The following is a 27,340-nucleotide window of genomic DNA, read 5'->3' on the forward strand; positions in this document are numbered from 1 at the left end:
CATGACAAAATCACTCATATTGAAGAAGTATACAAAACAGTATATAAGCAGGACAAAATTGTGCAGTCTTGTTAAGTTACTGGTTCAAAAGGTGCTAATTCCCACATAAACCACCACTAGCCGAAAAGTCCCACTGTCCTTGATTCTAATTCTTTATTCACCCTTTTAGCAATAGATGAGAAATCACAAAATACATTCTCATTTACTTTCTTTTTCTTGTCTGTTGAAAAATATACCTGTAAACACTTCATTCCTGAATTTAAAAACTAATCTCAATAATATCATTACAGTGACTATGAAGTTGGCTTTGAACTATTTATAGAATGAGTTATTGTCATTAGCAGCAAAATGCTTTGGCACTCTGGGCTTGGATATCTTGCTTTGAACATGCTAGTGGATTCTTTTTATTTTATTTTTTTAAGTAATTCAATCACTCTAATCAGTGTTATTCAGGGAGATTTTTGTAAACTTCAAAACAGCATCACTTCCTCAGTTGGATAATTAATTTGGCTTACAGACCTCAAAAACCTACATAGTGCCAAATAATAACATCTGTCTTATTATATTAGAAAATGTAACTCCACTCCATTCACACTAATTGGTGTTTTGTCTCATGTTAGGAGACTGCAGGGTTTTGCTATTTATTAATTTCAACTTTCTTTTATAAATTAGGAAATCGCCATCATATTGTAACTAATGTACAATAAGATATTTCTTGTAAAAGGAGACAGATACCATCTAATTTTATAAGTTGACTGTTTTAAATTAAAAATGAAAAAAGGAAGGAATTTCAGGGAACTAATTGTTTCTCTCTGGATAATTATCTTGGTTTAAATAATTTCAATATTTTATTAATTGAAGACTTAAAATCACAGAACCAAAAACTACCACAATTGGAAGGAACCTTCAAGGTCATCAAATATAACCCATGCCTGAAGCAGAAATCTCTTTCCAATATCACTGACAAGTGGTTATCTGTCCTCCCCTCGATGATCCCTAATGGCAGGGAACTCACTGTGCCCTAAGGTAACCTACTCCTTCTTCCTCTGAAGTATTTATTAGTTTCATTATCTTCCCCCCATTACTATTACTAAGCTTTAGAATGTGTCTCAATTAACCCATTCCTGACCTTCATCTTCTCTTTTTAAAACTATTCTAAGTTCAAAAGAAAGATCATTTATCTCAACCATGTTATTGGCCTCTTAGAAAACATTTAGCAGCTCATTTCCAGCATGAAATGGAAATTGTATACAATGAACTTTGAAACCCATGATATATTACTTTTTGCCATGTGTACAATATACTTCCAATACCTAACCTCCAAACCAGACAGGAAAACTTGTTGCTTCCTTATAGGTATAAATATAGCTAGCATGTGTATGTGGATTTATGATTTGCAAAGAGGTTTACATATTATTTCATTTGATCAACAAAACAACACTGTGACATTGGTGCTATTATTATCCTCATTTTATAAATTAAAAAAACCGAGATTTAGAGACAGTAAACAACTTGTGCATGGTACAAAGCTAGTAAATTTAAGAGGCAGGATTCAAACTCAGGTGTTTTTTTTTTCTCCAAGACCAACTATCCACTGTGCCATCTACCTGCCTTCTGCTCAGCCTTTTCCAAACCTTAAAAATAACCTTAAGACATATTTCCTTCTCCTTTGCATCCATCTCTACAAAATCAAGTTTCTTTCCCCAACTCAAACCTAATTGATTTTTTTTAAGAACAAATCCCAAAATCTAAAATAGTTTTAGTAAGAAATTTATTAGGTTATTTGGTAGAGGAGAGCAAGCAGAAAAGGAGGTGCACCTCCTTCTCATCTATGGAAGGCTTACGTTGTGTAGGATTTAGATAAGGGTACCTACGCACAAACCACACACATGCAGTTAAGTAATTTTGCCAAGAGAACACATGAAAGCATGGTAGATCAAATGGATATAAATAAATGTAAACATTCAATAAAATCTGACAACGTCAAAATACAAAGGAAACTCAAAGCATAAGCCTGGGTGGATCCAAAACAGAACCTGGGTGAGAAGATTTAAAATAAAAATGTTTAATCCCAAGATCTAGGGCAACTAAAAGTTCCTTGTGACCATCTCTAGCATTTCTGGAGGGTTGCTGAGGTCAGGATAATATTTTGTGTTCAAACAATCTCTAGTCCTATAAAGTTAAATTTAATCAGCATGATAATAAAAGATAAATAATACTTAACACCTGAATCCAATAGGCCTCCACAAACTTTAAGCTCTAAAAGCTCTCTAAGATCACAAAACACTTACAGATTGAAAGGATCTTTAAAATCATTTAAGTCAGCCCTTCCATTTTACAGACAAGTAGTCTAAAGTCCAAAGGATAAAATTATTTAAATCAGAATTAATACTTGCACTCAGATCCTTTGACTCCAAATCTAGAATTATTTCAAGTCAACTTACCTTTTTGTGTGTATGTAGAGAGTGTTTTTGTGTGTATGCGTATACATACTCCCTCAAATTACTTATACGTTCAGGAACTTATGATTCTACTGCACAAAATGTGATTTCCAATTCCCTAACAAAATCTCAATTGTATGGCAAACACTCAGAGCTTTTTGGGGTTTTTTTTTGATTGATTGAGAGTTCATAGAATCAAGAAGCTAATTAACATCAGGAAGTAGCTTGATGTTTCATTATATTATCTGTATAAAAATCCTTTTGGGTTGTTAAAGGAACATGAAAAGCATCTCCATTTAATGTATGGAATGTCATACTGAAGGTTCACAGATTTATATTTTTTTCAGTAACAATAAAACTAATTATAAACTAGGTTTTAGTAATTGGTTTAGTTCTGACTGCCAGTCCTAAGGACTAAGAAATGTCTATGGGTCTTATTTCCAAATTAAAGGGAAAAAAAAGCAGGGAAGTTGGATAAGGTAAGGAGGAGAAGTGAAATCCCGCAAAGATGAGCAGGCATAAGAAAGTCTCAGCCTTTTGGGCATGAGATTCTCAGCTTCTTAATGGGGGCCAGGGTAGATCTTATATACTAAAGTGACTCTGGGTAGCCAGAGGAGGGGTCTGGGCAAAGGGTCTGGATGAGAATTCCTATTAGAATGTCTAAGAGATTGAATAGACAATGGGAATAGATAATGAAGGAACTGGGAGGCATCTGAATGAGACCAAACAGGCGGAGCTAGGCCTTTCAAAGGGAAATAAGGGTCTGGGTCCTCTAGACAAATGGGAGCCAGATTCCCTTTGTGACAAGGGGCAAAGACCTTGGCTTGGGCCACATCTCATCATTCCCCCCTCAAACAAATTAGACCGAAATACTTTTGGTGAAAGGGGTAAAGGTCTTGGAGGCTTCTGAAACTGCTTCCTGCTGGTAAGGGGCGTAGAGCTGTCCCTGCCTCTCTGGGTCCCGTTCCAGGGGTCAAACTTCAAAACCCAGCTGATGCCAGGTTCAGCGGGCTAGAGGCCTCAGATTGGTATACAGCCTGAGCAGTCATCTGGAATTTGATGGCTCTGACCCTAGAGGAAAGGAATCTTTCAAAGATATTTATTAAACATGGACCAAACCAACACAAGAGAAATATGATCACTAAAGCACATACGCCCCCACTGGAGGCAAGCAAGTAGTCTAGGGCTATTCTGTTATCTAGAACTACTTTTGCTAAGGAATCCAGAGATTGCTGGATTTCCTGAAGACCATAAACTGTCTCACTTGCCAACTGGTGAATAATTTCTGTGAGGTTAGAGAGAATATGTTCATGTTGTAAGTTATACCAGGGCATAAGATAATGTGCTCCCTTTTTAAGAGACCAGAGGACATTTCCCCAAAATTCATGGTTTGCCTTTAAGTTAGAGACTGTGGGCTGTTTGGCATTGAAAATGGAGAAGGGGGGGTGCTAAAAATCTGAGGGTGCACACCCCAAAGTCCTGGTAGGGTGCCAAACATTGGGTGGCCAAGACAGTAGTTCTGGGGTCTTGCCGTATGTTGGCACTTTGTTTCACCTTTTCCCCAAAATTCTTGTCACAGGTGTCTGCACAGGTAGTGCTGGTCAAAATATTAGCAGAAACTCTAACAAGCCCTCCCTCCACAGGGGTGTTAACTTGTCTTAGTGGCCTTGCAGCTTGTCTCCCAAGTATGGGAATATTCCCCTGTGGAAAAGCAAGAGAGACAATGGGAATAGATACAGAGAGAGCAACCCATAGAGAAGTGGCAAGCATAAATGAAGTGGCATAAACTTCTGAGAAAGTCATATTGGGAAGGGGGGCTTTGTGGAGATGAGAGTTACTGCGTGGGTGTGAGTGGTCTAAAGAGCTTCCCAGTTTAACTAGGGACTCTTAACTAGAGAAAATGGCTCCCCAACTTCACCATCATGTCCCTTCCCAACAAGGGGGCAGGGCAAGAGGAGAGCATAAGGGAGGAGTGTTTAAACAACAGATTCTCAAATAGGCAGGGGGAGGGGTATGTCTGGAGACATCCCTCAGTTATGCCTTGAATGCCCATGACTGGATGGGTCAAGGGACAAATAGGGCCAGAGTAATTGGATAAAGCAAAGAACATAGCCATGATAAAGTGGGTAACCTTACCTTTAGCCTCAATTTCTTTCCAGGGCTTGGCGAGAGACATGGAGAAAATGGAAGTGTTGCCTGGACCCAGGTTCTTTTGTCCTCCCCAGTCTTAAGAAGACTTGAGGACAGAGTACTGGGGGGCTGCTCTACCACTTCTCCTACCTGGGGGACAATCCTTCCTCCAATGTCCCTTCTGGTCACATCTTGAGCAAGGTCCTGGAGGTGTCCGTCTTGGGGGCTTCCTCCACGGGGGGTCCCCCGGAGAGTCACTCCTTGGACCAGTGAGCCTCCCTGTGGCCTCCTTTGCCTGAGTCTCTGGGCTTCCTCTGAGGGGGCGCCCTGGAGGGAAACTCCTTGGACCAGTGACCCTCATGGTGGCATCGAAAGCAGGTTTTTCCCACTGCCCAAGTTGCCAGGTCTTTTCCTGACCATGGCAGCAGCCAGGAATAGAGGATGGTCTTTGTCTCTAGCCCTCTGCTAGAACTAGGTCCCTGTTGTTAAAGACTCCAAAGGCAATCTCCAATAACTGGGCCTGAGGTGTTTGGGGTTCCATTGCTAATTTCTGTAGTTTCCTCCTACTATCTGGGGCAGACTGGTTAATGAAATACATGCTAAGGATTGCTGCCCCTTCTGTACAGTCAAGATCTAAATTTGTGTACTTTTAATGGCTTCTACTAGCCTATCTTCTTAAAGAGCAGTATTTTCTTTTCTTCCTGAGTAATTCCCTTAATCTTTTGAAAGTTTACTTGCTTTTGAAATGCTGTTTTCAGGCCTTCTAACAGACAAATTATCATGTAGTCCCTCTTTCCCCTATGCTCACTCTTCTGATAATCCCACCCCAGATCACTAGCAGGAATAGCAGCTGTTCCTGGGGGTTATTTTGTGGGGTTATTGCTAGCAAAACAATCCCCAATGTTTTGGGCTTGTTCCCAGATTCTCTTTCTCTCCTCCAGGGTACAACAGGTGGAGAAGAGGACATGCAAATCACCCCAAGAAAGCTCAAATTGTAGGGACAAATCTCTGAAGCCCTCAGTAAATTTAGTTGGATCTTCAGAGTATCGACCCAGACCCAGCCTTTCCTTAATATGGGTGAGCTCTGAAATGGAGAATGGAACATGCACCCTAAGTGTCCCATTAGGAGAGGCATGTACTTACCTTAAAGGAAAAAGCCCTGAAGGATCTGCAGGAGCAGGGGCCTGTGGGGGAGGAAGGTAGGAAGTCCCACTTCTTGTGAGTGAGGGACTAGAAAGTGTCGGCTGAACTGGCAAGGCTGAGGAATCTGGCTGGCAAGGGGGAAGATTACTTGACACCAGAGGAGGGAGAGGGATCAAGGGAGAAGACACCATGGTGAGACCCTTGTCTGGAGCCTGAGTAAGGGGTCCAGTCAGAAGTAGAGGTCTGGGGAGGAGGCACCGAGTTAAGAACCTTGTCCAGAGCTTGAGCTGGGGTCTCTCTGGAAGTAGAGGCTGGGGCAAGGCCCTTGCTCAAGGCCTGAATAGAAATAGCCTCTAGAGCAGGGGCCTGGGGAGGAAATGGAGGGACCAGAGGAGCAGAAGGAGGGGTCTGGGGAGAATGAGGAACAGCCGGAGAGGACAGAGGAGAATAGGGTGGAGATAGGTTCTGGGGAGGTGGTGCCGACACAGGTTGGGAAGGGGGGATGCCATAACCCTAGGAGCCATAAGAGGATCTTCCAAAAGGTCCATTTGGTCCCCACTCTTCTAGTGGGGTGGCTCTAGCTATGAGCATCTTACAATCCTTTCTGAGAATGGGATCTCTAGAAAGCTCAACCAAAGCCATTAAGTAAGAAATCTCCACCCATTTTCTTTCTCTGCAACAATATTTTTCGAACTCTGAGAGGGTCTTTACCCATAATGTCCCAAAAAGGGGCAATGCCTCACAATTTTCGAGGTGATACTGAGGCCAAACGATTTTACAAAAATGCACCAGCTTTTTCTTTTTAAGTTCTTTACAGAAGCTAAGATTTTTCCAATTTAGTAAAAGAGAGCCGAAAGGTGAATTCTTGGGAAATGAAAAGGATTGACCCACTGTGGGCTTAGGGAAAAGAAAAAAGAAAAGAAAAGAAAAAATATATATATATATGTATGTATCCAACAGTTTCCCAATTCCCTAGCACCAAGACTACTGAGAAGTTTGGACCTATGCTTCCTGATAGGGAGTCCATTCTCTATGCTAAGGAAAGTATACCCAGGTCCAAGTGCTCAAGCAGAGGAACTGGACCAAGAGCCTGAGAGCATCAGGCGGAGTTTATGACAGCACTTGTAGCAGTCTGACCTAGAGGAACCTGAGAGGTCAGGCCCTAAAATACTTCCAAGGAAAGCCTGGCTAGGTGTTTGGAAATCCCCCTTCCAGCCACAAGACAACAGAGGAATTGGGGAGGGGGAGGCTTACCAGTCGTGGCTGAAGAAGAGTTTGAGATTTGGCAGTTGTTTCCCGGTCAGGGAACCATATGAAGGGGTCTAGGGTGCTGCTGGAACCCCAAGATCACAGTGCCAGGCCCTGCCTGAAAGAATTCAACTCAAATCTTCTGCCAGCCAAAGGAAAAGTTTATTATTGATCAAACACTTAGGCCGGGTGATGCCCATAAGGACAAGCAGGCATGAGAAATTCTCAGCCTTTTGGGCATGAGATTCTCAGCCAGAACAGTCTTGAAAGAAGATAAAAATTCTAGAAATCTAAGTAAAAAAACTTTACATTCCAAAAAGTATACCAGCCCTGTGGTAAGGCTTGAGAAGGTGGTAAACATTCTGGGATTTATATTTCTTCCCAGTCTTTGAAGAGAAGAAGTTAATAGGCATAGTAGTTGCCCTACAAGTGGAGAGGATTTATCTAGGGAAAGGTGAGAAGACAGGAGGAGATAGAGGCAGTGAGGTCACTTGGAAGAGCCGTAGAACTGCCTCATCTAGTGGCACAGACATGAGCAACATCCTTCCTCAAACCGAAGCTTCTAACTGATCCCAAAAAGATGAAGAGAGGTGAAAGGTGAGAAGACAAGGAGGATATTATATGGACTTGGTTTTTTTGTTTGTTTTGTTTTGAAATCTCAGGTGATTGAAACTCCAAGGGAAAAAAGAAACAAATCTCTTCTTAGGCCCCTCCTTTACAAGGGATTCAGTGGGGATTTCTTCATAATTGTTTATTTTATTCTGTTAAAAACTATTTTAAAAAAATGTATATAACTTTATTATATATTTAAAAAAGAATAGCAAGCTGTACATGATGCATTTGCAGTTTCATGTGCAAGCATCTTTTTATTGTATTATGTTATGGAAATACTTGTTTTATTCCATAAATTAAAAATAAAAGAAATATTTTTTTAAAAAAACTGATTTAAATTTATTAGTAATATGAACCTGTGATTGGTCTTGAGCTTCTATTTCTTTTTTGCCCATTATTAGGACATCAGGGCCTGGAAGAGCTCTGAAAAGCCTCAGAAGAAAGTGGCCTTTCTTAGCAAAGGAAGGGTATATTCCTTCCAGACCATTGTTTAAGAATTTTCCTATCTTACTGGGAGTAAAATCAGGAGACTTTCATATGTGTCACACTTCTTTCTTTAAAAAATCTTCCTTATAGGATATGTGTTTAATTTAATGATCTCTAGGGTTACAAAAGAAAAAAAACTACCATGAGGAGGCAAAGCAATAGTGGGAAAGAGAAAACACACAAATATAAAACAACAAATGTGTTAAGCAACCAAAACATACTTAGCCAAGCATAAACAAAATTGAAGAGGAAAAATAAATTAAAAATTAAAATAAAGAAAATTAAAATGGGAAAAGATTCTTGTTTTCAAAGAGATTACAATTTATGATTGAAAAATAATTCAATCATATCAATTTATAGAGTAAATCAGTGAGTAATAAGTTCCTTCAGGGCAGAGATGATTTTGTTTCTATCTTTCTATCCTCATCACCTTCTACAGTGCCTAACACATATCAAAAGCCTAAAAAAATGTCATGGAGTTGAAATTGATTCTACTATTGAATAAAACTTCTGATTCATAGATGTCACATTTAAGGGGATACAATTTTCTCTCAGGGCTGAAGTCCATCTATTAGCACCAAGAGAAATAACTGTTTTACTCTTCAAGATGATAATGAATTTCAATTCCCCAACAGTTACTCTGTTTAAAAGAATATGAATATCAGCATGAATACATACATACATACATATATATATATATATATATATATATATATATATATGTGTGTGTGTGTGTGTGTGTGTGTATGTATGTGTATATTTATATATGTATGCATTTGTAAACATGTATGTAAATATGCATGTAAATATACATACATATATGTATATGAGATGAGAAAACTGTGGGAACTAATATAATTAATGTCTAAATGCAGAGAATAATTATTACGACAATATATGCTATGATATCTGATGCCCAAAACAGTGTTCCCTAACATTCCAAATAATAGTTACATCTAACATAATCATAGAGGACTTAAGTAAAACTTTACTTTCAGGCATTTCAGAATGTAAGTGAAAGATTGGAGAACAGAAGTTCAAAATTTATGTTCCCAACAAAAAGATAAATTGACTCTTTTTGAGTGGGTAGAATTCTTAGTGGAAATGAACCTCCCACCTGTCTTAAACTGCACACAAAGTTTCACTTTGTTGTTAAACAATGAAAGAGAGATGATGTTACAATGCATTTAGTCAGAAAAGAAAATAACTCAGCCAAGATACCTTAATTAATAAGGATTAAAGTTGAGATTTCACAGTATATGGAGAATGATGGTGTTTGTTCCCAGAAAGACAAAGCTTCCCCTTGGAATTTATGATCCTTCATTTAAAAAAATAATCATGTTGAATCAGAATATGATGAAAGCCCATTATGTGCTAATCCAAGTGAATACTTCAGACAGGTGTAGGATGAGTACACACAAAACTGACTCATACATTTGCAAATGAGAGTGGCTTAGTTCTGATACTCTCATCAGACTGACAACATCCGTCCTGAAGAATGATTATAAAAGCTTCAACCAAGCCTACTTGTAGACTAATAGGCTGGGATGCAGGGTTCTAATTGAGAAATTTTTATATCATACTTTCCAATATGGCAATAAAAATGGTTTGCAAGATTATCACATGAGAAGCCAAGAAGGACTGTGGAGAAAACAAAAAGAGAGAAGGGAAGGAAAACACACCAATCACTAGATCTATATCACTACTAGAGCCTTCTGGAGTTTTGTTTAATGAGAATCTTAAAATAGCAGTTATACTGCTTGCATCAAAGAAACTGTGGCTGGTAGAGAGGCCCCTCTATCACTAGCTTTTATGAGGATTCTGAACTTTTCCTTTTATTGTAACATATAATAATTCCAGGGGGAAACTTTGATTTTCCATAGAAGGTGTTAAATAAATATCATTTTAAAATTTTAACTAAAAAAAAGTCTGATGGGCATTATATTTCTTTATATTAGTTTTATTGATATATTTTGTTTTAATTCCCAGGCATCTTTTCACTAACCACATTTCAGCTCAGACTAGAGACTGTGCCCAGGAGGATATAAACCTTTTTATTTAGGAATTCAAGTTCTAAGGCATCACTGTCTCAATAGGCAAGTGCCTCACCTGACCCACTGTATCTAGACAACCTCCAGACAGACTTTGCTCTCAGGTCATTTGCCTTCTTGATAATTAATTAGTTTAGAACAGGAGTGGGGAACCTGCCGCCCTTGAGGGCACATGTGGCTTTCTAGGTCCTTGGGTGCAGCCTTTTTGAGTGACTCTAAGTTTTACAGAACAAATCCTTTTATTAAGAGGGTTTGTTCTGTGAAGTTTGGATTCAGTCAGTCAAAGGACTACACTTGAGGACCTAGAGGGTCACATGTGATCTTGAGACTGCAAGTTCCTCATCCCTGGTGTGGGAGAATTCTTCAACCTAGAGATCCTAAAATCCCCCTAGATAGTAATTCTTCCCACCTTGGTTCATTTGAGAAGAGGTGAATACATCTGTAGGCAAAGCTGGAAGACAAAAAGTTTAATTGGCACCTCCTGATGGGCAATTGCCAGGAGGATTAGCACCAAAGGGAAAAAGTCCTGCACACACACACACACACACACACACACACACACACTTGTATATTTATGTATATATATATGTATATATATGTATATATATATATATATATATATATATATATATATATATATTTGTACATGCACACACATATACAGGTACAGTTTTTATATAGTTTTAGGGAGATTTGTCAAAGATAAAACCTATCAAGTGAGCCTGCTCAGCCATTTAGTTTATTTGAAAATTTGAGCAGCAGGGACAGGATATCACAGAAAATGGAGGAAATGATTTAGCCCTGTACTCTCAAGATTTGCTCAATATCAGGTGTTTTCCAGTGAGACAAAATTTTCTCTGAGGTTAATCTCAGTGTTTGGGCAGTTAATCCCTAAACTTGTATAGGCTGTTCTCCAGAATACTATCAGTTCAGGCATATCCTTATATTGCTAGCTTGAGGATCTCTATTTACACAATCCTGTAGCTCTGTTTCCTTTATCTCAAATATTATTGTATTTCTTTCTTTCTGGGAAAAACATGTTTTCTTCAAACCTATAGCACAATTTTTCATTTACACCTTCCACACTGGTATCTCACCCCCTACCCTTCTTACACATCTGGAACCATAAAGAAATCAATAGTACTATGGCTATATGGTTACCTGTGGCTCTTCTTACTATCTCTGGGGCTTTCCAAACAAAATTACCTTTCCCTCCTGACTTCCTTCCAGATGCATTTCCCCTATACCACTCAAATATAAGCTAAGCCTTGAAGTCAGGGATAATCTCTCATTTGTATTTGTACCCCCATTATTTTCCATGCTATTTGAGATACAGTAAGCACTCAGTATTTTTTTTTCAATCAATCAGTCTTGTACCTTCGTTTGAAAAAATATAACTTGCCCACATAGAGTAGCATGTACCACAATGATTGTCCCACACTTCTATAAGAACCAGAAGGAGGTATATTCCTATTTTTTCAAGGATGGTAATAACTCAATATTTGACAAATTTTCTGAGAAAATTGAAAAGCTGTTTTTCAGAAACTAAACATAGAACAACATCTTATACCATGTACCAAGATAAGTTCAAAATGGGTTCATGATTTATTCATAAAGGGTGTTGTCATAAGTAAATTATCATGCATGGAAAAAATTACCTCTCAAATTATAGATAAAGGAAGAGCAAATGAGATAAAGAGGTATGGGAAGGTAAATAAACCATTTTCATTACATGAATTTTTTTTTGTATAAAGAAAACCAATATAGCCAAAATTAGAAAGAAGTCAGGAAACTACGAAAAATTTTAGAGCAAATTTCTCAGATAAAGGCCTCATTTCTCAAATATATAGTTAACTATACCAAGTTTATAAAAATAAGATCCATAACATAATGATAAATACTCAAAGGATATGGACAGGCAAAATTCAGAAGAAATCAAAGGTAGCAATAACCGTATGAAATCACTAATAAAGTTAAATAACTATTAATCAGAGAAATTAAAATTATAAGAATTCAATGTACTACCTCACTACTATCAGATTGCATAACACGAGAGAAAAATAAAATTACAAATGGTAGAAAAGATATGAACAAATAGGAACACTAATAAACTGTTGGTGGAATTGTACTGGTTCAACCATTCTGGAGAATAATTTGGAACTATGCCTAAACTACATAAAACTTGCCTACCTTTTGACCCTCAAAATATTACTAATGGCCTGACTCCCAAAGAGATCAAAGGAAAAGGGCAAAGACATATACACACACACACACACACACACACACACACACACACACATACAAACACACATATATATGTGTGTCTGTGTGTGTGTGTGGATATATATGTATATCTATATGTATATATACATATACATTCATGATGAAAAATTGTATCTATTTGTGAAAGAACTTGTGAAATCATTACAAAGAAATGTTTTCACTTATTTTATTTTTCTTGCTTAGATCTTAATAAAAACTGTTTTGTATGACTTTATATGTAAAATTGATACCATAACCCTTAGCTTCTCAATGGGAGGGGAGGGGCAAAAGGGAGGGCTATAATTTAGAATTTAAAATTTAAAAAAAAATAATGTTAAAACTAATAATAGACTCACTTCCAGTGCCAAGATGGCAGAATGAGGAAGGAACCCTCTGAAGCCCTCCCAAATCCCCCTCCAAAAAAACCCAATAAAGCACCTCAGAATCTACATGGGAGCAGTGAAGCAGGTTACCAGTCAGATAGGAAAGGTCTTCCTGGGGTGGAAGGGGGGGAACAAGCTCCAATAGCAGGAGAAGTAGCCAGTCTCACAGCAGGTGGTATGCAGCAAGATTCCAAGCTTGGGGCAATCCACAAGCTTCAAACCCCCCCCCCCCCAGTGAGCAATCTGAATCACAGCAATGCCCCACTCAGTGACCCATCTCCAGCACAAGTCACTAGTAAGGCCTTGACAGCATTTCTGACCAGTAGTGAAACTTGGCTTTAGGGATGGCCATTAGCAAGACTCCACCCCTGGGGCCTACCCTCAGAGAGACCGTGCTTCCATAGCAATCCACCAACAGGGTCCCACCCCTGAAACAGACTAGTAATAAGATCCCTCCTCCAGGACCAGCCATTAGAAAGATTTAGTTCCATAGCAACCCAGCAGCAAGGCCCTACTCCTGGAGCAGGCCAACAGCTAAACCCAATATTCAGGGGAGGCCAACAGGGAGCCCCTCCCAACCATGACAAGCCAGAAGGGAAGTCTAGACTTCAGACAAAACAAGCAGCTAATCCCTGGAGCAAAGCGTGAGCTGGCAGTAACACCAAAAACCGCAGCATAAAAAGCTTGGGGCACTGCAGGACCAGATCTGAACTCTCACATTAAAAAAAAAAATTACAAAAAAAGAAGAAAAAAAAATGAACAGAAAAAAGAGCTTGACTATAGAAAATTACTATGGTGATAAGGAGAATCAAGGCACAAACTTACAGGACAATAATGTCAAAATAGCTACATCTCAAGCCACAGAGAAAGATGTAATTTCATTTCAGGATGAAAAAGAATTCTGGATAAGCTTAAAAAGTATTTAAAACAAGCAAATTAGTGAAGTAAGAAAAAATTGGGGAAAGAAATAAGAGTAATGCAAGAGAATCATGAAAAAAAAAAGAAGAATCAACAGCCAGGGAAAAGATATGCAAGAACCTACTAAGGAAAATAACTTCCTCCTCACAGTTCCAAGGCAGAAAAGAGTGCTTGTGGTCACTCATAGATTAGAGCACAGGCCAGGAATGCAGTAAACACTTTACTTTTCATCATACCATCACAGAAGAACTGAAAATTTACAGGTCCCTAGAAGTATTTCTGAAAACAGTTGCACAAACCCCCCAAAGCTTGGGAAAGTACATTCTCCATACTAGAAGCAGACCCTTACCTTAACAAAGAGTTTAAAACTCAAGTAATTGGTTGGGATCATGATCAAACTGTTCAAAAAAGTCAGACCATAGAATCTTTTTTTGGTGATAAAGAAGATCAAAACACAACCAGAAGAAGACAACAAATTCAAAGCACCTACATTGCAAAGCCTCCAAGTGAAATATGAATCAGTCCCTGGCCATGGATTTTGAGAAGCAAGTAAGAGAAGCAGAGGAAAAACTGGGAAGAGAAATGAGTCTGATGCAAGAAAATCAAGAAAAATAAGTCAACAGCTTGCTAAAGGAGATCTGAAAAGTAAATACTGAAAAAAATAACACCTTAAAAAATAGATTAACTCAAATGGCAAAAGAGGACCAAAAAGCCAATGAAGAGGGAAATGCCTTCAAAGGCAGATTTGGCCAAATGGAAAAGGGAAGTCCAAAAGCTCACCGAAGAAAATACTTCTTTAAAAATCAGAACAGAGCAAATGGAAGCTAATGACTTTATGACAAATCAAGACATTGTAAAACAAAATCAAAAGAATGACAAAAAAAAGAAGACAATTTGAAATTTCTCATTGGTAAAACAACTCACTTGGAAAATAGATCCAGGAGAGATAACTTAAGAATTGTTGGACTACCTGAAAGCCATGATCAAAAAAAGAGCCTAGACATCATCTTTCAAGAAATTATCAAGGAAAACTGCCCTAATATTCTAGAACCAATGGGTATAATAGAAATTGAAAGAATCTACCAATCACTTTCTGAAAGAGATTCCCAAAGGAAAACTCCTAGGAATATTATAGCCGAATTCCAGAGTTCCCAGGTCAAGTAGAAAATATTGCAATCAGCCAGAAAGAAACAATTAAAGTATTGTGGAAACACAATCAGGATAACACAAGATTTAGGAACTTCTACATTAAGACACCAGAGGGCTTGGAATATGATATTCCGGAGGTCAAATAAACTAGGATTACAACTAAGAATCACCCACCCAGCAAAATTGAGTGTAATCTTTTCTGGGAAAAAAATAGACATTAAGTGAAATAAAGGACTTTCAATCATTCTTGATGAAAAGACCAGACCTGAATAGAAAATTTGACTTTCAAATACAAGACTGTAGAGAAGTCTGAAAAAGAAAACAGAAAAGAAAAATCATAAGGGACTTATTACATTTCAACTGTTTACATTCCTGCATGGAAAGAAGATATTTGTAACTCATGAAGCCTTTGTCAGTATTAGGGTAGTTGTAGGGAAAAATATATGCATGTATGCATAGATAGATAGATAGATGGATGGATGGATAGATAGGGTGAGTTGAAGATGAAGGCATGATAGCTATAAAATTAAATTAAGGGGTGAGAGGGTATTATACTGGGAGAAGGAGAAGGAGAGGTATAATGGGATAAATTATCTCATACAAAACAGACAAGAAAAGGCTTTTACAGTGGAGAGGAAGTGGGGGAAGGTGAGAGGGAATAAGTGAATCTTATTCTCATCAGATTTGGCTTAAGGAGGGAATAACACACTCAACTGGGCATGGAATTTTGTCTTACCCTACAGGAACATAGGGTGGAAGGGGACAAGAGAGCAGGGGGTGATAGAGAGGAGGGCAGATTGGGAAAGAGGGTAATCAGAAGCAAATACTTCTGAGGAGGGACAGGGTCAAAAGAAAGAATAGAATAAATGGGAGGGCAGGATAGGATTAAGGGAAATAGAGTTAGTTTTTCACAACATGTCTACTAAGGAAGTATTTTGCATAACTGCACATGTACAACCTGTATTGAGTTGCTTGCCTTTTCAATGAGGGTGGGTGGGGAGGGAGGAAGGGATAGAATTTGGAACCCAAAGCTTTAAAAACAAATGTTAAAATTTGGTTTTACATGCAACTTGGAAATAAGATATATAAGCAATGGGGTATAGAAATCTATCCTGCCCTACAGGAAAATAGAAGAGGAAGGGGATAAGAGAAGGGGAGGGTGATAGAAGGAAGAAAAGAATAGGGGAAGGGGCCTTTTTAATGTATGCCTTCTTAGAGTCAGGGGAATGACAAGATGGTGAGAAAATTTGGAACTCAAAATCTTGTGGAAATGAATGTTGAAAACTAAAAATAAATAAATTAATTAATAAAAAAAAAAATCCAATTGGCCAAATGGGGTAAAAAAAGTTCACTGAAGAAAACAAGTCAAATTACAATTGGCCAAATGAAAAAGGAGGCACAAAAACTCATGGAAAAGAAGAACATCTTAAAAAGTAAAACGAGTCAAATGGAAAAGGAGGTATAAAATCTAATAGAAGAAACTAGATAAATCTAATCACAAAATAAACAGGAAAGAAGTTAAAGAGATGAAAAGAACTTTACAAAACTTAGATATGGTTGACCTCTGGAGAAAATTGAATGTGAATAGATAGGAATATACCTTTTTCTCAGCAGTACATGGTACCTACACAAAATTTGACCACGTACTAGGGTGTAAAAACCTCACAATCCAATGCAGAAAGGTAATAATATTAAATGCATACTCTTCAGCTCATGATACACTAAAATTTACATGTCATAAAGGGCCATGGAAAGGTAGACTAAAAATTAATTGGAAGCTAAAAACTCTAATTCCAAACAATGAGTGGGTCAAAGAACAAATCATGGAACCAATCAACAACTGCATCCAAGGGAATGACAATAATGAGACAACACATCAAAACTTCTGCGATGTAGCCAAATCAGTTCTTAGGGGAAGTTTTATATCTCCAAATGATTACAGACATAAAATATGGAAAGAAATCAATGAATTGAGCGTACAACCAAAAAAAGCTGGAAAAACAACAGATTTAAAATTCCCAAATAATACCAAATTAGAAATTCTGAAAACCAAAGGAAAGATTAATAAAATTGAAATTAAGAAAACTATTGAGCTAATAAAAACTAGAAACTGGTGTTATGACAAAAAAACCCAATAAAATAGATAAACCTTTGATTAACTTGATTAAAAAAGAGAAGGAAGAAAACCAAATTAGCAGCATTAAAAATAAAAAAGGACAAATTCACCACAAATGAAGAGGAAATAAAAACAATAATTAGGAGCTATTTTGCTCAATTGTATGCCAATAAATTTGACAGTCTTAGTGAAATGGATGAATATTTGCAAAAATATAAATTGCTCAGATTAATAGAAGAGGAAATAAAATACTTAATGCCATTTCAGAAAAAGAAATTGAACAAGCCACCAATGATCTCCTTAAGAAAAAGTCTCTGGGCCAGATGGATTTATTCTATCAAATATTTAAAAACAATTAATTCCAATACTACATAAACTGTTTTGGAAAACAGATAAAGAGAGACTACTATCCAAATTCTTTTTTATGATATAAATACGTTGCTGAAACCTAAACTGTGAAGAGTCAAAACAGAGAAAGAAAATTGTAGAACAATTTCTCTAATGAATATGGATGTAGAAATTTTAAATAAAATATTAGCAAAGAGATTACAGCAACTTGTCTCAACTATAATACCCTATGATCAGCTAGGATTTGTCCCAGGAAGGGAAGGCTGACTCAATAATAGAAAAACTATCAGCATAATTGACCACATAAACAATCTACTATTGATAAATCTACTATTTATAGCAACCTATTTTTGAAAAATCCAAAGACTTTTGCTTCTGGGGTAAGAACTCACAATTCAACAAAAACTGCTGGGAAAACTGGAAAATAGTATGGCAGAAATGAAGCATAGACCAAAATCTTACACCCAATCACAAGATAATGTCAAAATGATTACATGATTTAGGCATAAAGGCTGATACTACAAGCAAATTGGGAGAGTAAGGAATAGTTTGCCTGTGAGATCTATGGAGAACAGAAGAATTTCTGACCAAACAGGAGATAGAGAACATTATGAAATACAAAAAGAATGATTTTGATTACATTAAATTGAAAAATTTTTTGCACAAACAAAGCCAATGTAATCAAGTTTAGAAAGGAAACAGAAAGCTGCGAAACAATTTTTACAACAGTGTCTCTGATAAAGGTCTCATTTCTAAAGAATTCAGTCAAATTTATAACAATGCGGGGGCAGAGCCAAGATGGCAGAGTGAAAGCAGTGACTTGCTTGAGCTTTCCCAAAAACCCCTCCAAATACTCATAAAAAATGGCTCTAAATAAATTCTGAAGCAGCAGAATCCACAAAAAGACATAGTGAAACAAATTTCCAGCCCAAGACAACCTGGATGATTGATCAGAAAGGTGTATCGCGCCGGATGGGAGTGCAGCTCAGCGCGGCATGGGCACGCAGGCTGCACCAAACCTGGAGCAGTCCTCAGAGGACTGAATCGCAGGCAGCTGTGGAGGTTTCCAGACTCCTCAATCCACCAATGCCAAAGACAACTTAGAAGGTCAGTGGGAAAAGTCTGTTTCTGCAGGGCTGATAGAGGAGTGCAGGGTCTCAGCTCCATTCCCCAAGTACGTCCCAGGGTGGGGGCTGCTTCCTGAGCTTCTGGCCAACAGAGTGAGGGGGAATCCAGTGGCTGATCAGAGAGAGATTGCAGGGATCTCTTTGCCAGTGCTGAGGCAGGAATCTCTTGCCTTGCCCATGTGTGGATCAGGGTCACAGTTCTGGGTGGCAGTGCTGGGGTGAGGAGGAGCGCTGGCATGATGGAGCTTGTAGTGGCTGTGGAGAGGAACCCATTCTCACAGTTACAGGACAGAAAGGAATACTTGTGGTCACAGGCCAGGAAAGGAGTAAACACCTCGCCCCTTATCATACCACCTTGGTAGAACTGAAAATTTACAGGTTCCTACAAGTATCTCTGAAAACAGCTACACAAACCCCTGAAGCTTGGGACAGTACACTCTCCACATTGGAAGCAGACTCTTACCTTAACAAAGAGTTTAAAACTCAAGTAATTGTCTGGGATCATGAGCAAGCAGCGCAAAAAGAGTCAGACTATATTATCTTACTTTGGTGAAAAAGAAGAACAAAACATACAACCAGAAGAAGACAACAAAGTCAAAGTTCCTACATCCAAAGCCTCCAAGAAAAATATGAATCAGTCCCAGGCCTTGGAAGAGCTCAAAAGTGATTTTGAGAAGCAATTAAGGGAAGTACAGGAAAAACTGGGAAGAGAAATGAGAGTGATGCAAGAAAATCATGAAAAACAAGTCAACAGCTTGCTAAAGGAGATCCAAAAAAATACTGAAGAAAATAACACCTTAAAAAACAGCCTAATCCAAATGGCAAAAGAGGTCCAAAAAGCCAACGAGGAGAAAAATGCCCTAAAAAGAAAAACTGGCCAAATAGAAAAGGAATTCCAAAAGATTACTGAAGAAAATACTTCCTTAAAAATTAGAATAGAGCAATTGGAAGACAGTGACTTTATGAGAAATCAAGACATTGTAAAACAAATCCAAAAGAATGAAAAATTAGAAAACAATGTGAAATATCTCATTGGAAAAACAACTGACCTTGAAAATAGATCCAGGAGAGAGAATTTAAAAATTATTGGACTATCTGAAAGCCATGACCAAAAAAAGAGCCTAGACATCATCTTTCAAGAAATTATCAAGGAAAACTGCCCTGATATTTTAGAACGAGAGGGCAAAATAGAAATTGAAAGAATCCACAGATCTCCTTAAAGAGATCCCCAAAGGAAAACTCCTAGGAATATTGTAGCCAAATTCCAGAGTTCCCAGGTCAAGGAGAAAATATTACAAGCTGCCAGAAGGAAACAATTCAAGTACTGTGGAAACACAATCAGGATAACACAAGATTTAGCAGCTTCTACATTAAAGGACCGCAGGGCATGGAATATAATATTCCGGAGGGCAAAGGAGATAGGATTACAACCAAGAATCACCTACCCAGCAAAACTGAGTATAATCCTTCAGGGGAAAAAATGGTCATTCAGTGAAATAGAGGACTTTCAAGCATTCCTGATGAAAAGACCAGAGCTAAACAGAAAATTTGACTTTCAAATACAGGACTCCAGTGGAACATGAAGAGGTAAACAGGAAAGAGAAATCATAAGAGACTTATTAAGATAGAACTGTTTACATTCCTGCATGGAAAGATGATATTTGTAACTCATGAGAACTTTGTCAGTATTAGGGTAGTTGAAGGAAAAAAATTATATGTATGTATGTATATATAGATAGATAGATAGAGGGCACAGGGTGAGTTGAAGATTAAGGGGTCATATCTGGAGAATAAAATTAAGGGATGAGAGAGGATGATACTCAGAGAAGAAAGGGAGAGGTAGAATGGGGTAAATTATCTCACAAAAAAAACAGAAAAGAAAAGTCTCTCACAGTGGAGGGGAAACAGGGGAAGGTGAGAGGGAATGAGGGAATCTTATTCTCATAGGATTTGGCTTAAGGAGAGAATAACATACACATTCAATTGGGTATGGAAATCTGTCTTACCCTACAGGAAAATATGGGGAGAAGGGGACAAGAGAGCAGGGGGGTGATAGAGAGGAGGGCAGATTGGGAAAGAGGGTAATCAGAAGCAAATACTTCTGAGGAGGGACAGGGTCAAAAGAAAGAATAGAATAAATGGGAGGGCAGGATAGGATTAAGGGAAATAGAGTTAGTTTTTCACAACATGTCTACTAAGGAAGTGTTTTGCATAACTGCACATGTACAACCTGTATTGAGTTGCTTGCCTTTTCAATGAGGGTGGGTGGGAGGGAGGAAGGAGAAATTTGGAACTCAAAGTTTTAAAAACATTGTTTAAAAAAAATGTTTTCACATGCAACTGGGAAATAAGAAATACAGGATATGGGGTACAGAAGTCTATCCTGCTGTACAGGAAAATAGAAGGGGAAGGGGATAAGAGAAGGGGGGGGGAGAGATAGAAGAGAAGGCAGACCAGGGGAAGGGGTATTCAGAATGCATGCCATCTTGGGGTGGGGGGAGGGGTGAGAAATTTGGAACTCAAAAAGTTGTGGAAGTGAATATTGAAAACTAAAAATAAATAAATTTATATTAAAAAATTTATAAAAAGAAATGGAATATTACTATGCTGTAAGAAATAACAAGCAGGATGATTTCAGAAAAACCTAGAAAGACCTAAATGAATGGATGCATAGTCAAGTCGACAGAACTAGGAGAATGTTGTGCATGGTAACAGCAATATTGTTCTATCAAGAATTGTGAATGACTTAGCTATTCTCAGTGATATAATGATCCAAGACAATACCAAAGAACTAATGATGAAGCATACTATCTGAATGCAGAGAAAGAATTGATATTGATTGAATACAGATTGCAGCATGCTATTTTTCACTTTCTTTTTTTCTTTTATTTGAATCTTCCTGTACAAAATGACTAACATTGAAATGTTTAACATAATTCCTTACGCATAAACTGTATCTGATTGCTTACCATTCTCGAGGAAGGGGGAAGGTAGGGAGGGAAGGAGGAATAGAATTTGAAACTAAAAACTGTAAATAAAAATGTTAAAAACATGAAAAAAGCATAATAAAAAAGAATTCTGGGTTTCTTTTTCCTAATTATCAAGCAATTTTCTTCTTTCCCAAATTTCCCACCCAATAAAAGAGAAAAATCTGTATAATAAATATGCATTGTTAAGAAAACCAAAATTTTGATATGGGTCATTTCCAAAAATGTGTGTCTCATGAATATTTATTTTATTACCTGTCAGTATGCAAGCAGCATTCTTTATTATTAGTCCTTTAGTATCATTGATCATTATTATTTTGAGAATATTTCTTAATTGTAAGGTATAGTATTGACACTTCATTTCCCCTGAAATAAGAAAGGCTTTTAAGTGGTAAGATTGCACTTTGGACAGAGATACGAACTCAGAAAAAAATAAGGTTTCACATTTCCCTTCTGATGTATACTGACTGTGTGACTTTGGTCAAATCACTTTATTTCTTAGTGACTCAAGTAACTCTCTAAGATTAGAAATATTAAAAGAATTGCATCTCTACGTTGTGGCAAATAGAGTATCTTCTTGAAACCTGATGTTTGAACACTTGATTAAAGAAGTTTTCATGTAGAAGATGATGTTTTCAAGACAAAAAAACATATAATTGAATGTGTGTGTAGGGGAGATTCCAGATAAGAGACAGTTAAGTGTCTAGAATTGGAAAATTGACAATAAAATGGTAAAATACTAAATTAGGTGGAGTCAGGGTGTGTTTAGTTCAGAAGTACTACATAAAGATATTGTTCTTTTTTCACAAAATTTTAGACCTAGATTTAATTTTCAGGACTATGACACTTTTACTTAAAATACTAGAAGAAAATGCACTTCTATTCTTCTACTTTTTTTATTAAATACCCAAGAATTGCTTCTACTCTCCTGCTGTATTTATCATTGTTTCATTGCAAATTGCAATCTCACCTCATACAATATTTATAGTGATTGCTGGATGTCACTGAACAAATGATCACTGTTCACTTATTTAAAAGGGTTTATTGGACACAGTAGGGAAAAAAAGTTTTTAGATATTAATAAAAGAAACATAAGTACAATTATCCCATTGTTTGAGGTGGTGGTGGTGGTGGTACTAGAGGAAGAAGTGGAGAGAAAAAAAATACTGTAATAAGTGGAGCTGCCACACACTTCAGACTGGGATAGAAGTATTAATTTGTGGTTTATACATAATCACTGATATGATTATATATTTAAGAAATTAAGATAAATGGTTTGTTTTATTTCTCACCTTACAATATAGTGTAGGAAAAAATTTGTAGCTTACAGCAATCTTTATAGACACATGTGTGCCTTACATGATGGTTAAGATCACAAAACCAGAGATTTAGAGCTTAATTGGACTTGGTAGGCCAAGTAGTCCAATCTTGTCATATTACATATCAGAAAATTAAGGTTCAGAGATGTTAAGTGAGAGGTTACATGTTACATAGTTACATAAATAAAAGTGTCAGGGCTGGGATTTGCTAAAGCTGGGAGTTGAACTCAAATTCTCTGACTTCAGTTCAAGTAACCTTTGCCCTGATTCATGAAAAGGATCCATGGTTGATTAGAAAGATCCTTTAAAATTAATTTGCTTAAAATTAATAAGATACCAGATTACAGAGTTGAAAATGGTCTTTCCTTAAAATGAAGTCATTTTTATACCTCTGTATTGCAATTATCTGTGCACATGCATATTATGGATTGTGAGCCTGTTAAAGGAAAAGATATAGCAATAATTATTTATTTATCCCACTATGTGCTTAAGAAATATTTGATGTTTTTTTTAGTTTGTTAAGCATATTTTCTACAGAAAATCAAGTAGCTTAGAGAAAATGGTAGAATTCACCATTTTGTAATATTAGAACTTTTTAAAGTGATATTTTTATTTTAAATTCATATATTTTTGAGGCAGTGTGACAAAGAGAAAACAAACACATGTTTTCTCAGTGGAAAACATACCATGGCACACTGCTTGTTAGACATTTTTCATAATAAATGACAGATTTATGAAAGTATCAACTTGGTTCTGTCCAAAGAAATGTAGGAGGTTTATGTGACATATATAAAATGATCAACTAAGATTTTAATGAAATTCTACTTGTTTGGATTTTAGGTAAATTTTAAAACTTTCCACTTCCTTACAAAGTCAAACTTAGCTCATCTCTGTGACATGGAGAGTTGTGTAACATCTGCCAAAAATGAGCTTCATATAGTAAAAGCCTAATCAAGATATTTAAAAATGAAAATTGCCATTAATTTTTTCTCCAGTGTCAGCATTTTCCAGGTGCCACAGAATCTCAGAGTAGGAAAAGATCCCAGAAGCTACCTAGTTGAATCCATATTTAATCAAACCCCCACTTCTATCACTTTGCTTTTCTCCCTAACAGATTGTGAGTCCATCAAGGGCTCACCTTTGTTTGAAAGCCCCCTGTAAAGAAGAATCTACTGCTCCTCAAAGTAATTCATTTTACTTTTGGACAATGCCAGTTATTATAAAGTTTTCCCCCCAAAAAAATTATATTGACTATGCGTATTTATTCTTAGGGTTTTGTTTTGAGTGTTGGACATGAAATCAGGAAGACCCAAGTTCAAATCTGGCCTTAGATACTTACTCACTGTGTTACTCTGGGTAATTTGCTTAACCTCAGTTTGTCTCATTTTCTTCAAATGGAAAATTAAGGGTTTTGTGAGGATTAATTGACATAATACTTGCAAATTATGCTTAATATAGTTCCTAGCGCATAAAAGGCACTATATAAATACATAGTCCCTTCCCCCCCCATTTTTAGGGAGAGGGGGAGTAAGGGAGGAAAAATAAATGCTTGGTAATGTGTGAAAAATTAAATTAAAAATAAATATATATGAGGAACAAAGTTCTCCCTAACTTAAAACTTAATTCTTCTCTGTCTTTCACAAATGGTTCCTAACCCTGTAGCAAAGAAAAGGAATAGTAATTATTTTTCTATGATAGCCCATCAAATAATTGAAGATTGTCATTTTGTATCACCTAAATTTTCCCTTCTTCAGATTAAATATACATAGTTCCTTGATTCCATTCTTGGATGGCTCCTGTCTAGTCCTCTTATTAAATTAGTTACCTTCCAGTAGGTGATCTCCATCTCAAAAATGTATTTACCAAAATGTTGTTGTTGTTCAATCATTTCAGTCATGACTGACTATTTGAGACCCCATTTGGGTTATTTTTGGCAAATATACTGAAGTGATTTGCCATTTCCTTCTCCAACTCATTGTAGAGATGAAGAAACTGAGGCAAATAGGGTTACATGACCTGCCAGCTAATAAATGTATGAGACCAATTTGAACTCAGGTCTTCCTGACTCCTGAGCAGGTAGGTGACACAATGGATGTAGCGCCAGACCTGGAGTCAGCAAGATTCATCTTCTTGAGTTCACAGCTGGCCTCATACACTTACCTGTGTAACCCTAGGCAGGTCACTGAACCCCATTTGCCTCAGTTTTCTCATCTATAAAATGAGCTGGAGATGGAAATGGCAAACCACTCCACTATCTTGGCCAACAAAACCCTAAGTGGGGTCATAAAGAATCAAGTCAAACACAACTGAAAACAACTGACTCCAGGCCCAGCACTCTATTCACTGTGCCACCTAGTTGCCCTGTAATAACATGAGGTTTAAAAATAAAATAATATTCCCACTGTGCTCTGCCCAGGGCAAGAGTTAAACAGAGTTCATCTCAAGAGCATGAACTTTTGTGGCTGTCACAGAAATGTCAGAACTATTACAACTCTGATTCATTGTGAGCCGACAGTTCAACTAAAGCTTATCTCACTTTGATTTTTGTATGCCCAACATCTAGTAGACTGACTGATTCATAGTCAGCATTTTAATAAATGTTAATTGGTTGACTGACAGAGAGAAGCTAAGCATTTTGTTACTACCTTCTCACTTTCAGTTTCAACTGTCCATTGACTTTTGTTCTATTCTATTCTATTCTATTCTATTCTATTCTATTCTATTCTATTCTATTCTATTCTATTCTTCTAAATTACAAATGAAAGTAAAATGAAAATCTTTAAGTTCTGCCTTTCCTTCTCATCTACCCAGACCAGCACTTCTATTCCTTCTTTCATCTTTTTCTTGCCTCCAATATCAATTAAAAATTTAATCCAATTAAAACATTTATTGATGTTCCAGTGTAACAGTGGTCTGAAGCATTCACTGAGTGCCCGAGATTGTGTTTCTATATGTGAAGAAGCCAAGGAGTTTGCTTCCAGTGTCATGATGATGTTTAAGGGAAATACCTTGGAGGGTCTGTGGAGCATAAGAAGACATTTTGTAACTAGTTCTGGACTGTTAACCACCTAATGAATATACAACTGCAGAGATATACAAAAGGCCTTACCTGGCTTCTATCATGGGTCTCTCTTGCTTCAGTTCTTTTGACTCTTCTGTTCACTGTTGAACTCATTTTCCTGCAGTCCCTGGTGGTAAGGAGAGAAGCCTTGGGAACTTCTACCCTCTGAAGCCAAGTGGCCATGATAAACAGTCTTCAGTCCTTGACCTATGTGTTTGTTCTTTACTTCAGAAATCAAGCCACAGCAATCCAGGAATCAGAGTTCAAGCCAGATTTTGCAGTCTTCCCAGCATTGACACCCTAAGAAGCAAGGGGTAATCTTCAGGATGACCCAGTCCAATAGTATTAGAGACAAGGACTCACTTTGCAGTAGGGCTGCCTTTAAATGTGAACTTGGCAGAACTGATGTTACAGGAAGGCTGAGGGTCACCTGAGCTTGAACTAAAGCATGAATTGAACTTCAATTGGACTGAGCTGATTGGGTATCCATATGGTCTGAAAAATAATATGGTGAGTACTCAGGAATGGAGAACCATTAAGTTGCCTGTATAGGGACAAATGTATCTGTGTCAGAAAAGAGAAGAAATTAAAACACAGATACTGGTCTGTCTATGAGTAATAGCTCCTACACTTCCTATATATATTATAAAAATCAATAAATGAGTGTGCATCTTTGATCCTGCTATATCCTACAAGTAAATATCCATTTGTAAAAGCTAATTTATGTTAAATAATTTAATAAATTTAAGGCAGAAGTCACTGGCCTATAACAATGAGGGACAGTAAACATAGCTGGTGAAACTTTAGCCAGGGCATAGAAAAAAAAAGAATACCCAAAAAGCCCATTGTGGCACCCTAGGACACTGATTAGGAAATGTAACCACCTGGCTCTGAGAAAATGAGCTAGAGCATGTTCTGTAAGCCTTCCTTAGTTCCTTCTGAGCTTTATCACTCATAATGTTATTATTATAAAATTATGGTAACATTTGTCATTCATTTTCAATTATTTATTCTTGCTTCACTGGTCTATACAAAATTGTTTTTCCTGGTGCTGTTTGTTTTTTATACCATATTTATTTCCCAATAAATATCCCTTACCTAATACAACTCTCCATTGTAGCAAAGAAAAAATAGTCAAGTTGATGCAACTGATATAACAATTGCATCTGTCTTTGTATGCAACCTTCCCCATATACAATCCTCTCCTGATGGATTTAAAATAATTGTATATCAATTAGTTCTTCATGAAAGCACATCAGTCTTTTTAGATTTCTCTTCTCTTTTCCTCTTCATCTTGATAATTTCTTCCTTTGCCTTTATCACTTTATTTTTGAGTGCTTCCCATTAATCTTATGTCAACTTATTTTAAGGAAATGGAGGGCATAAAATTCTCTTTCTCCTTTCTCTCAACCCCTTGAAATCTGTTTTTCCAAATCTAAGGTGTGTATCCAACTAGGCCCAGATTTTACTCTTTCTTTATCAAGAAGTCAAGAATGTAGTAGTTTCTTGCATCATTCTGTGGAGGAAGCCAGTTCTTTCTTTTTGAGGAATTTCATGTC

Source organism: Phascolarctos cinereus, unplaced genomic scaffold (assembly GCF_003287225.1).
Source record: "Phascolarctos cinereus isolate Bilbo 61053 unplaced genomic scaffold, phaCin_HiC Scaffold_726;HRSCAF=1367, whole genome shotgun sequence".
Lineage (NCBI taxonomy): Eukaryota > Metazoa > Chordata > Mammalia > Diprotodontia > Phascolarctidae > Phascolarctos > Phascolarctos cinereus.